At 38.6% G+C, this 13,305-nt stretch overlaps 1 protein-coding gene across 1 annotated transcript in view; it reads right to left on the bottom strand.

Annotated features, from left to right (window-relative positions):
• PPP1R2 (protein phosphatase 1 regulatory inhibitor subunit 2) overlaps positions 1-13,305 on the bottom strand; it is a 108,727-nt gene that overhangs the window by 47,327 nt on the left and 48,095 nt on the right. The window lies entirely within an intron of this gene.

Here is a 13,305-nt window from a genome sequence, read left to right as displayed (position 1 = left end):
GTACAGTATGCAAATGGCTAACAGTCAAGACCCCATCATGGCTCCACCAGCAAGAGGAAAGAAATATAAAGCCAGTTTCAAACTTAAAGTTGTAAACTTTGCCATGGAACATAATAAATGTGCTGCTGCAAGACAATATGGAGTAACAGAAAAGATGGTTCGGGACTGGAAAGCAAATGAAAAAGCATTAAAGAGTATGCCAAGGGGTAAGTGTGCATTAAGAAGAGGCTCCCCACATTGGCCAGAACTCGAAAAACATGTAACAGACATGGTGAATGAGCATCACCAAAGCGGTTATGTAGTGACACGAAATAAAATACGTTTGTTTGCACTTCAGTGGGCCAAATCTAACCCAGATCACAGCATCAGATTTAAGGCCACTGTATCCTTTTGTACTAGATTCTTCAAAAGGCATAATCTGGTGCTGAGGCAAAAGACGAACACTGCACAAAAATGACCTGCAGATCTTGATGCCAAAGTAAATAGTTTCCATCGATACGTAATACAACCGCGCAATAAACATGGTTATGCGTTAAGTAGTATCGGAAATATGGATGAAACTCCAATGAATTTTGATATGGTTGGAAATAAAACTGTCCATCCAAATGGTGAAAAAAATACTTTTTTTTAATTAAAAGTCCAGTTTTATAGTGGTACTAACAAGCACAGCTGATGGCGCCAAACTGAGACCAATGATTATTTTTAAAAGAAAAACAATGCGAAACTCAAGTTTCCGGTTGGTTGTTTTGTACACGCGAGTGAAAAAGGCTGGATGGATGAAAAAGGGGTAAAGCTATGGCTTGATAATGTATAGAGCAGGCAACCAGGTGGACTTATTCAAAAACGTAGTCTACTGGTGTGGGATATGTTCAGGGCTCATTTAACTCCCAGCACCAAGCAAAGGCTGGCAAGAATAAACATAGATGCAGCAGTTATTCCTGCAGGATTGACACTGTTGGTACAGCAACTGGATGTGTGCCTAATCAAGCCATTTAAAGATCGCATTAGAGAACAGCGGAATGAGTGGATGGTTAGCGGCGAAAAGTCATTCACAAAAGGAGGAAACATGCGTGCTCCACAGTTGGATGTTTGTGCAAGTTTGTCATAAAAGTCTGGAATGATATTGATGCAGAAACAGTAATCAAGTCTTTCAAGAAGTGTGGCATATCAAATTCATAAGATGGTAAGGAGGATGACTACTTGTGGCAAGATGAAGAGAAAGCCGAAGCCGAGACCACACCATCTGATACGGAATTAGATCCATACAATGACTGCCTTACAAACGTATCACAAGATGTCATTGATGTACCTATGATATCAGATGACGAACAGGAGGATTTTGAAGGCTTTTAAAGGGAAACCACGCCAGCAAATCCTGTAAAAATAGCTTGGAGTTATGATGGGCGTTGCTGACTCGCCAGGGACTTGCCTGGCACTTGCTTTCTCTCTATTGTTTGTTATCTTCCTCCTATCATCATCAGTTCCAGTTTGGTTGACAGCTTAGAAAACAAACAGCATGGCAGTTCCCATGGGTTTATTGTCTTATCCTTCCTTCAAGCTTTAGAGTGAATTAGGAAACGTTTAATCCACTTGCACTGTTTTATGTTTACATGTTTGATGACAAACAGCCTTATGTTTATAATTGACAGTTTTCCTACTAAGTACCTGCACGTCATAGGCATTTGGATTAAAATTACCATATTAAAATCAAATCTGATGTTTTTTAAATTTTTATTTGGTGTGCGTTGGAAGAGGGGTTGTCTTATACGGCGAGTATAGCCCAAACCCTATATTTTATCAGGAAAAGTAGGGGGTCGTCTTATACGCCCAGTCTTATACGCCAGAACATACATATTTTCTTTTCTAACCATGTACATCTGCAAATAAAGCTTGCAATTTGAATAATAAACCAGTTAAAGTCCCTCCAACTACTTAACACTTACAGTAGTTTGTAGGCGAGTACGAAAATCTAAGAAGTTTAAAAGGGTAATTTACACTTCATCTTTAAAACATCACACAAACAACACATTGCTTAATCCCACAAATAAAAGGAATTCCATATTAAGCGTAGAATTTTCTAGCAACATGTTTTCTAGTACTACTTGATATTTACAAAGATGGTGCTGCTAATTAATTGACCGTATATCAAGACACGTGGTATTTGGTATTACACTGTTTTAGCTCATGCTCTAATTACATTCTCCAGTGCTGGTCTATTGTATGTTTGTAATGTCCAATTCTTGTTTAAAAATAGTACAGAATATATGTATGTATGTTCTTTGGTTCGAGGTTTTGATAAGATTCCAGAATTAGAAGGCTACCTGCTATCTTTCTGGTTGGCCTTTCATCAACCTCAGCATTATGTATTATTTATGGATAGGTTTACTACAACATGCTACCCAAGTCGAGACTCTGATGTTATAAAGAATCCATAAGTGAACATTTGTGACATTGGTGGGAGATTCCTCAATGAAATCATTAACACAGTACATTCAAATGCCCTCTAGTACTCGCCAGAGAGTTTAGTGTTATAGTATATACATCACACAACACAAGTCCCGGAGTGTGGGTGCTCAGCACAGCGGTCCTGGACAGGCTCCGAGACACCGAAAATATCCTTCTTCACTCCTTTAACATGACAGGAGAACCAGGACACCTCCGATATGAAAAAAACAATTTATTACAGCAAAAGATCCAACGCGTTTCGGCAACAGCCTTTATCACGGATAGAGTGTTGCTATAGTGCTACAAATAAATAGCCCAAATTTATCAGAGACATAAAAAAACTGACAAAACCCCAACTCACACACCATTGAAATTGCAAAACGGCGGCCATCTTGAGATGTTCAATTTTGACATAAATAAGCAATAATTTATGCAGTAATCCTCTGCCAGTGAGTTCCTAAATAGATTATTAAATAAATTCATCACTGATAGTCATCTAAATATTTGTAAAACATCAGATAAAAGCTTATACAAAAAATACACAAATACTCTTTATATCATTGAGTTATATATACACATGTTTTCTAACTACGTCCGAGACGTTCCTATCAGACTTGATAATGCCCAAGTGGGTATGCGTATTCAAAAAAGCTCTTAAGAAAAAGGTATTCAAATTCTTTACAAAAGGACTCCTACTTCTTCTGACATTATTCAAAAATATCACTACTATACTTACATATAAGATTAGTAATACCAAAAGGGTGAACATACAAAACCTTCTCTCCTACGGAAAAAAACCAACTATAAAAAACCCACATCATCTCATCCACCAAAACCCTTGGCAGACACAAATTTCCATAAATATATTAAATACCATGTCATAAATACTATAAAATTTTACTCTCCTGAAAAAGGCCACCGTATTACCCAACATACTAAAAGTGAATAATAATTATCCCAGATGGATACTTAGCTCCTCACTAGAGTTCAACCCCACAGGTTCCAATGTTTCAAAATCTATTATGTATTTTGACTCCATGATGCGTAATAGTCGCTCTCTTACCGCCCTTTTTGCTTATCAACACCTGGTCAATAACTACAAACTTCAACAAATTCGCATTGCCAAAATGTTGGTTAAAGAAATGTCTAGCTACCGGATAGTTTCTGTCATAGTTCTTGATAGCTCGTCTGTGTTCAAGAACTCTCTTCTTTGCACTATGAATCGCGCTTCCCACATACAACTTATCACATGGGCAAATCAAGCAGTACACATAATATGTTGTGTTGCAATCAAAACTTCCTTTGATCACAAAGCTTTCTGTTCTCCCTGGAATTTTTACTTTCCTAAAGCTGTTGCTAGTTTTACACGCTTTACATTTCATGCAACAGGAAAAACCTCCTCCTGTAGTGTTCTTCATGGTCCTTTTCGATGTTATGTCATTGCGACACAGATCATCCTTCAAAGATCTATTTCTCCTAAACGTTATTTGGGGACTATCATTAATCCAATTGCTCAGAGCTGAAAAAGTCTGCAAAATATGCCAGCTCTTATTCAGAATGGACCGTACTCTATAAGATTGATCACTAAAGGTTGTAATGAATCTAATAAGATCATTGTCCTTCCTCTGAATTTTGTTCATCCCATATAAAACATCATCTCTGTTCAAACTCTCCACTTTCTGTCTTGTTTGATCTACAGCTTTAGCTCCATACCACCTGCTTTTGAATCTTTCACACATCACTTCACACTCTTGACGAAAATCTGCTATCTCACTGCAATTCCTCCGGGCTGGCAATAACTCCCCAAAAGGGATACACTGTATCAGGATCGCCGGATGTGCACTATGAGCAAATAACAGACTGTTCCCAGCTGTTGCCTTTCTATACAGTTTAGACACTAATCTCTTATTCCTTACAGAGATTTCCACATCTAGGAACTCTATATGACTAGGATTCAGATGTTCAGTGAATCTCAAATTCAATTCGTTGTCGTTCAAGTCCCGCACAAATTGCACATCTGATCTCTCATCACCCTTCCAATTTACAAAAATATTGATGAAACAACACCATAAAACCACATTTGTAACAAACTGACTTATCACTGACACTTGTTCCTCCCACCAGCCCATGAACAAAGTTGCATAACTGGGGGCGAAACAAGTGCCCATAGCTGTCCCTTGCATTTGTTTATACAAATGATTATCAAAAATAAACAAATTGTTCTTGAGACAGAACTCAATCATAGTGCACAACATTTCTGAATGGAAAAACAAAGATAACGATCTCGCTCTATGGAAGTCTGATAGCTTTAACCCCCAAATCATGATCTATAGTAGTATATAGACTAGTAACATCAAGGGTTAATAATAAAAAGTCATCTTCCCATTGAATGTCTTCAATGATTGTCAAGAAATGTGTGGTATCTCTCACATAAGATGGTATTGATTCCACAAAGAGACGCAAGAAGTAGTCAATATACTTTGATGTATTTTCCAAAAGAGAATCCATAGCCAAAACTATGGGTCTGCCTGGTGGACTAACCATATCCTTGTGAATCTTGGGCAGAAGATATAATAATGGGATTTTCGGATTATCGCATTTAAGGAATAGGAATTCGTCCCATTCGATCATTCCCTGATCTTTCCAATCTATCAGCATATCATGATATTTCTCATTCATTAATTTTACATCTTCCCAACTCACTTTTTCAAAACATTGAGCATTGCTAAGCTGCCTTACTCCTTCTGCCACATATTTGGTGGTATCCTGAATAACCACATTACCTACCTTGTCAGATTGTCTAATGACAATAGTATGATCTCTTTTCAAATCTTGAAGGGCTTGCCACTGTTCACCAGATAAATTCCTATTTCTCACATCCCTCATACCATATCTCATGGTCTTCAAATGTTTAGTCATTTCACATTCAAAAACATCGAGGGCATCACAGTGAATAGCAGGTATAAAAGTGGATTTAGGTTTGAAATTACTTGGACAAGCATTATCCAGAGCAATGCCTAATCCTGCTAGATTCAGAATTGGATCCCCATGGGCAACCACCCCATCACATAAATCCGTTAATGTATGCAACACCTCAATGTCAGAAATTCACAAATTACTAACATCTTTCATCACCACCGGTTTCTCATCACATTTAACCTTCGTATGATACAATTTTTGCAATTTTAGTTTTCTAATAAACTTGAAGGTATCTACCCTAGTTTGGGTATAATTGAAACGTCCCATTGGGCAGAATGAAAGGCCCAAAGATAAGAGGTCCTCCTCAACAGCAGACAACAATCTGCTGGAGAGATTCACAACATGCATAGTTTTTAATTGCGTGCACAAGTTACCACTCCCAGAGATCTTGCACCGTCTCCTACGTCCCCTCTTTTTGGCCTGTCTGTTCCTTTTCCTCTTCCTCTGAATCCTCGACCCTTGCCCCTCTGAGGGTAGGTTTCTTTTTGTTGATCCGTCCGTCCCTGATTCAAAAGTCGAAATTGCTTTAAAAAATTCAATCCATCTATTTCTTTATCCGATGTCAAACCCTTGGATAGTACTGCATCTGATACATCAGAGAGATTTCCATCCGAGATATCACTCTCCTCTTGTTCTTCCACCGGTTTACTAATTGATTCCAAGTCCTTCGCATTGAACTCAATAATCTCTTCATTATACATATGATCATACTTACGTTGAAAAGTTAAAATGCGACCGGCCTGATAATCCTTGAAGTCACGTATAAATTTCCTTTGATTTTTGCTAGTAATCTCTTCCTCTAATTTCAGAAGTTTTTTCTCTAAATTCTTCATAAACTCATCTAATATCTCCTGTGTAACAATAGTTAACATCTCCAATTTAATTTTCTAAATTTCATCCAAGATCCTATTCCTATCCTTCATGGCATATTTGATTAATATGTGCATCATATTCAATGAGCTCTGCTTGAAATTCTCAGCCCATTCCTCCAACATTTCCGGGTCAGGATCATCATAAGTCGGTATGGTATAAATTATCAGTCCTCTAGGGACTCGTTCCACATCAATATACTCTGTAGTGACTCAACCTCCCACCATTTAGACAGTTATTTTCTGTACAATTTCTCCAATTTGTCATATAAGGTTTGTAGTTTGACTTCAATTTTCATATTGGCACGACCAGGCTGGGCAGGTTGTCCCTCCTCCATCTGGGAAAAAATAATGTATTCGATTTTTCTTTCCGTCGGACTTCACACCCGGAAGCCATAATTGCTGAAATATATTAGAATTCCTTAATTCAAACACTCCAATATTTTTTATTCCTTAATATCATTTCGGATGTGGCTAAAAAGCCAACAAATGTAATGTATTACCACTCTGTTCTTGTACCTGGTTGCAAACAAGGAAGTGCTCTCAATCGGACAGTTTTTATACCTCTTAATTACTCATAAGAAAGTCAAATATAAATGCGTCTCTTGTGTTCTCTACATCTGGTGTCAGGCAAAATAGATGGCTCATTGTATCCCAATTACTCCACTCACTTTGTTAGACACAAATATATTTTACACACTTAAAACCAGGTACCGCAAACTTGAAACCAGATGCCACAGTACAGCCAGAAAAAAAAGTTCAATCTCAGCTGCTGAATTGTTCCTCATGCGTCTAAACACCAAGTTATTATAAGCGTCATGTATATGCTTCCATATGTGTAATACACCCAGCAGTGTTCGTTCCAATACTTCCCTCGTTATCAGCTGTCAGCCGATAATCAATTGAACAAGCCTGATCTTACCCATACACTACAATCGTTGATCCACGTCTTTCCAATATCAGGCAACAGAGCCCCTTTCAAAGGGCAAGTGTGCCCATCCTCCAAACGTGCACGTAAGCCGCTGCAATGCCGCAAGCTCCCAAAACGGCAACAGCAACAGTTCACCAAATGGTTATTTAACGTGCGCTGAATTCCCACGGCACAGATTCAAACACGCCGCACTTCCATAAATGTTCTCAATATTTTTAAGGAAAGGGCGTAGTCACTTGTATGGCTGCTTCTTGTCTAACCCGGCTTCCCAGGTACACAACTGCTCCCGGAGCCTTAAGGACGCGGGTCTTAAGAAACGCGCGTCCTCAAATAACTTTTCCTGGGTCAGCACAGCCCAGTGCCAACCTGCTGCATTTACACGAGGGCTCACGGCGTTTGAAAGAACCGCGTCCTCTTTTCAATATCAATATCTTCTCAACTCAGGCCCAGGAAACGTATATCACGGACTCGACACTGCTTCCGTATTCTCTCAACGTCACGTGAAGTAATTAATCTCTAACCTTGTTGCAAATCCATTCCAGGGGCTCCCGCATTTCAAAAGTAAATCACACAACACAAGTCCCGGAATGCGGGTGCTCAGCACAGCGGTCCTGGACAGGCTCCGAGACGCCCAAAATATCATTCTTCACTCCCTTAACATGACAGGAGAACCAGGACACCTCCGATATGAAAAAAGCAATTTATTACAGCAAAAGATCCACCGCGTTTCGGCAACAGCCTTTATCACGGATAGATTGTTGCTATAGTGCTACAAATAAATAGCCCGAATTTATCATAGATATAAAAAAAACGATAAAACCCCAACTCACACACCATTGAAATTGCAAAACGGCGGCCATCTTGAGATGTTCAATTTTGACAAAGTAATAATTTATGCAGTAATCATCTGCCAGTGAGTTCCTAAATAGATTATTAAATAAATTCATCACTGATATTCATCGAAATATTTGTAAAACACAGACAAAAGCTTATACAAAAAATACACAAATACTCTTTATATCATTGAGTTATATATACATGTTTTCTAACTATGTCTGAGACGTTCCTATCAGACTTGATATATATCTCTAGATAGATGGCAAGCCTGTCTCTTGACGAAAAGTCACACTAACTTAGTTTGTAGCAATGGCATCTGAAGAGCATACTGGTTTCGTTTTGGATCACAGTCTACGCTTTGAGCCTAATGGCGTCTGTTGTTCTTCAAACCAATGTCTGGTTTTAAAAGCTTTAGAAGTCTGGGGAGGCTGGAAGGAACATGGTCATTATCATGCTTCTAAAATCTAGCACCTTGGCTGCAAATTCAATAAGAAAATTCTTGCAGTTAAAGGCCAAAATCAATGACTGTTCTGAATGTCAAAGTGAAGAAACAATATATGCAACTAAGAGTTCTTTACATATAACGTAACTCATTCACTGCTCTGGCAGAAGCATGAACGACATTATTAATTTTTATCTACTGCAACGCAGCCTTTGCAGTCAGACATCCAGAAGAGGAAAAATCCTATGCTGCACAGACTGTAACATTATGCCTTTCTTGTCATGGTGATAATGGTGGAGAAGCCACACCTTTCCAAAGGCAGTTATAACTACTAGGTGGGTTATTCAGGACCACAAATGTCTTGGCCACACGCATTTTGCTTTTAGTATCCCAGGACTCTGGCCATAGCCAATCAGTTTGCAACATCATGATCCATCAATGAGGAATATGTTCTAAGAAATCACTGCACCACTGCAGAAGGGTCCAACCTAGGATACAGTACTGAAAGAGCAGACCTGGTAGCAAACCATGTACAATACCGTCATACCTCTCTGAGTAAGTGTAAAACAAAGCTTAGAAGGATGCAAAGAGTTAAATTCAGCATTTGGCTAAGCTCGGTTTTTGTTCAGTTTTTTTTTGTGGAAAAGTGCACCCAAGCTCCTCTTTACTTGGAATTGTGTCTGTTAAAATACTTTACCTTGCAATAACAGAAGGAATTCATTTGACATTCCAATGTTGTCTTTTATTCGGAAAGCCAGATGATCAAGGAATTGTACAGCAATTAAATGCTACCTAACTGCTGCTGGATGTTTAGGCAGCGACTTCTCCTTCTCATAATAAGACAGGTGAAGTAGCCTTGTACCTTGAGATCAAAAAAAAAAAAAAAAAAAAAAAAAAAAAAAAAAAAAAAAGACAAGGAAAAGTAATGAGTGAATCCATCTGGAGTTACTAAAACATTTTGATAAAAGCTTAAAAAATATATCAATAAATAAATAAATAAGATGCAATACTGCATGCACCCAAACGGTAAGCACAAGTGCTGTACAAGATGGAGGATATGCCCAGAATTATTTTTTTGTTTTGGGGGGGGGGGGGGGGGGGGGGGGGGGAGAAAAGGGGCGGGGGGGGTTAGTGTAGCAAGATAACAAGGAGAATACGACAACAATGGTTGGTAAGGTCATCCACCATTGGGGTTCAAAAGAAATGTATAGCATATTCAGAAATCCTGTCAGGCATTGTGGTCTATGATATAGTACTCCACTGCTCACGCTCATTTTTCACTTCTGAATAGGGGCTCTCATTGGCTGGGGCACGATCACCCTACAGCCAGTGTCCTCGATCTAAGTCTTTAATGAGAGTAAAGGAAAGAAGGGAATTAACCTCAAGCTTGTGCATACAGGCAGCATTTTTGGCGGCACTCCTGTATTGAGAAGAGTGCTCATAAAGGCCATTACCAAGCATGTAACTATCTAGGGTTGAGGTGGCGGACCTGAGATGCTAGTGTAAAGAAGTTACTACAAGGCTACCCTAATCATAGGGTTTGGCACCAAAGGCTCTACTGTGGGCACTCTACCTTAATCTCCAGCTGGCTTCAAAACAAACATAAAATTAACTTAAGTCTTGTAATTGAAGGCAAAAGTGACATTGTTTGGTTAACAGAAATGCCCCATCAAAGATGTAGCACGTTATTCACAGCGCCAATTTCAGAATGTTGATGCTCTCTTCAATGCATACAAGTGTACCCTGTTGTGCAATACATACGCAGCGGGCTTCCACCTCTTAAGATTACCAAAATATTGTATGTTCCAATTCATCAATATCATATCCAGCAGTTTCACATGCTCACAATCGGACTCAGGAAATCTCTGCTCAGCACAGCCCAAATATCTAGCAAACATTCTAAAACTGAACACTACTTCTTGGTATAGGGTATCAGACCTGGGTCCTACAAAGAATGGCACTAGCTCAGTGTGTAGAAGTATTCAATCATCAGTAACAGCTTTCATAAAATGGACTTGTACCCAAATACAAATGTAACCTCTTTCAGCAATACTTCTATTCCAAACAAAGGATCATGACAAGCAGGGTAGTTGAATACCAATGCATGTCAAAATCCACAGAAAAACTGTACCCACCACTATGAAACCACGACTCCATTTCTGGACAAACTAAAAACAATCAAGGACGAACCACTGGGTAAATGGAGAATAAGCTCATTTGTACCAGTGCCCGGATTCCGTTTTGTTGCCTTTGGCACAGTACAATTCGTTTCAAAAGAAGGGAAAAAAGCACTGGCAGGGCCAATTGGCCTGTGCTTCCTTTAGCATTTGTGCCAATCCACAACTGAATTTAAGAGTATTAAAAGAGGTTTTATGACCATATCTCTTATGGATGAAAGTGCCTCAGTGGCACTGGTGAGTGCTAGTGTTATGTTGACAGTATTAAGCTCATCCACAGGAACTCATCCGCAAAGGCCAATGAGCTGCTGTGATGAGCTAATTGACAGTTGTCCGTATGCGTGAAACAGTACTCCTGAATGAAATAAGACAGAAGATGGGTAGGACATATTGTTGTCCTAACATGGTTAATCAGCCAGAAAGAGTTTCACTTTCTCTCTCCTTGCCACTGGTTGCGACAGTGGCGGTACAAGGAGCATGCATGGCTTTCCTCTGTATTGGGAGCCTGGCAGGTGTGACGTTGTTGGATGAAATGTGCATGTGGGAAATGTTCAGCAGACTCACTTGGGTGTTTATTTCTCATAACTGTCAAGACTAGAATATCAGGTATCAATACGATGAGTGATTAAGGAAGAGAATAGTTACATTGTTATTTTGAGCGTCAGGAGATCCATTTAATGGTAGAACTTTGTCATGTCAACATGTTTTGGAGTGTTGAAAACTGAATATATATACACCTCATTGTGATGTTTCAGTGCTAGGTATATTTACGTTTACAGTATCTTCTGCGTTAAATTATGCACATTAGGCTCTAGACTGATACAGAGCATTAGAGTTTGCTGGTGAAGGTATTGCGTGGTTGAGAGGAGGGACAGGTTAAGCTGTTGAACATGGATGCAAGTTTGTTGAGGAGTGTAAAAGAAATGAAAACAAAAAAAGCAGATTAATGTCAGAGGACGGATCCATTTTCTGTACATTGTGAAACAGAAGGCTATAAGGCCTGCGCTTTTCAGTTTCAAGGCCTGAGACATGATTTTAATTCTCATGACTATAGAGTTGTCCTTTGGAATGTGGAAGAATATGAGTATAAATAAATGTCCATGTGTCCCAAGGCACTGCATCAGTGGTACAGATATTTTAATAATGCCTTTCTTTGTACTGCATGTTTAGCAACCATTAGAACCTTTGGATGTTCAGACAGGGCAGAACAGGCTTATACCTATGCCGTTTGATCTCTCACATTAACCTGCCTCCAATACTGTTGAGTGTGCTGTCATTTTTGTATCAGACAGACCAACAAATCCAAACAGTTCAATCCTAGCTCCATTCTACCACAGATCGACTATTTTGAATGCAATCTGTGGTAATGCTGGTTTGGGCTTTTTTAATAGAACACACAAGTACTAAATACTGCACTAAAACGGTCCTTCAACTAGTTTGAAACAAGGCCTGACCTCTTCTAGGAAATCGTGAAGCATTTCTGCTGATAGTCCACATTACAATCCAGATTAAAAGTGAACTGAACGTTGCTGCATTGGTGATGAGAAGGTCCATAAAGCCACGTAGTGTTGAAGGCCAAGCCTACATGGTGACTGGATCGGCCTACAGATGGATATCCAAATTAAATCTAAATAAAAAGCAATATATAAAATCCAGTAGGGATCCAAAAAGACTTGGGCTAAAAAGAAAGAAAAAAAAAAGCAGTATTATTACTCTTGTGTAGCCGAACAATTGAAAATAATTGTACTCATTTAAAAAACTTTAAAAAAACAAAAAAACTTCTCAGTGTGGCACACGCCCAAAACTCAATTGCTGTGCCATGGTCAATAGAGTCGAGCATATTACTATCTCATTTCCATACATGCTGGAACAAACATGTACATGGTTCTAGGTTGGAATTATATGCTAAAATTAAATAATGATCCAAGGCAAAGGACAAACCATGCAGGGTTACAGTCAATGTAACATTACTTGCATGTTTACTTCTTTGAAATTATATATCAGAATTTGTCAATTTTCAATTTGGACTAATGTGATCAACCTGTCTTTGTACAATGCTAAAACTGAGCTAGTCAATGCTCAGCAATACATTTAATTTAATATATACATAAAGATATGATAACATGTCAATTCTTCCCCAAAAATTCCATTAGTGACACTTTCTAAATTTATACTCCATGACATGTTTAGCTTTCTGGAAACTTTCAAAATTGTTACAGACTTAAATTTATCTAGGAAAAACATTTACAAAAACACATTTCTTGCCATAGAGTACTTGAGGTTAAAGAAAATGTTGATCAAAATCTAAGATACAGAATACTTGAATCACTGCTGTTTCTTTAGGACCCAAAATAATTTCAGAATTAGGATGCAGACTAAGCAACTGACTGCCCTGTCAGAAGGTGGCCCTGAAAGGCATTCTGTATTCTGTAAAATGTTCTGTTTTTCCCCTTCATCAGCACCTATAGACAGACCACCTTGGTGATTTATGTATCCATATAAAGCCCTAAAAAAAAATAAAAAATAAAAAAACGAAGATAAAAGCAGAGCTAGAGGGAGCTGTAAAATAATCAAAACCACAAGTATTGAAGAGAGATTGCCTTAGATGTTCATTTTTAAAAACAG

This window comes from Pleurodeles waltl, chromosome 11, assembly GCF_031143425.1.
Source record: "Pleurodeles waltl isolate 20211129_DDA chromosome 11, aPleWal1.hap1.20221129, whole genome shotgun sequence".
NCBI classification, from domain to species: Eukaryota; Metazoa; Chordata; class Amphibia; order Caudata; family Salamandridae; genus Pleurodeles; species Pleurodeles waltl.
The sequence above is the reverse complement of the archived record's forward strand: the minus strand, read 5'-3'. Positions and strand labels throughout refer to the sequence as shown.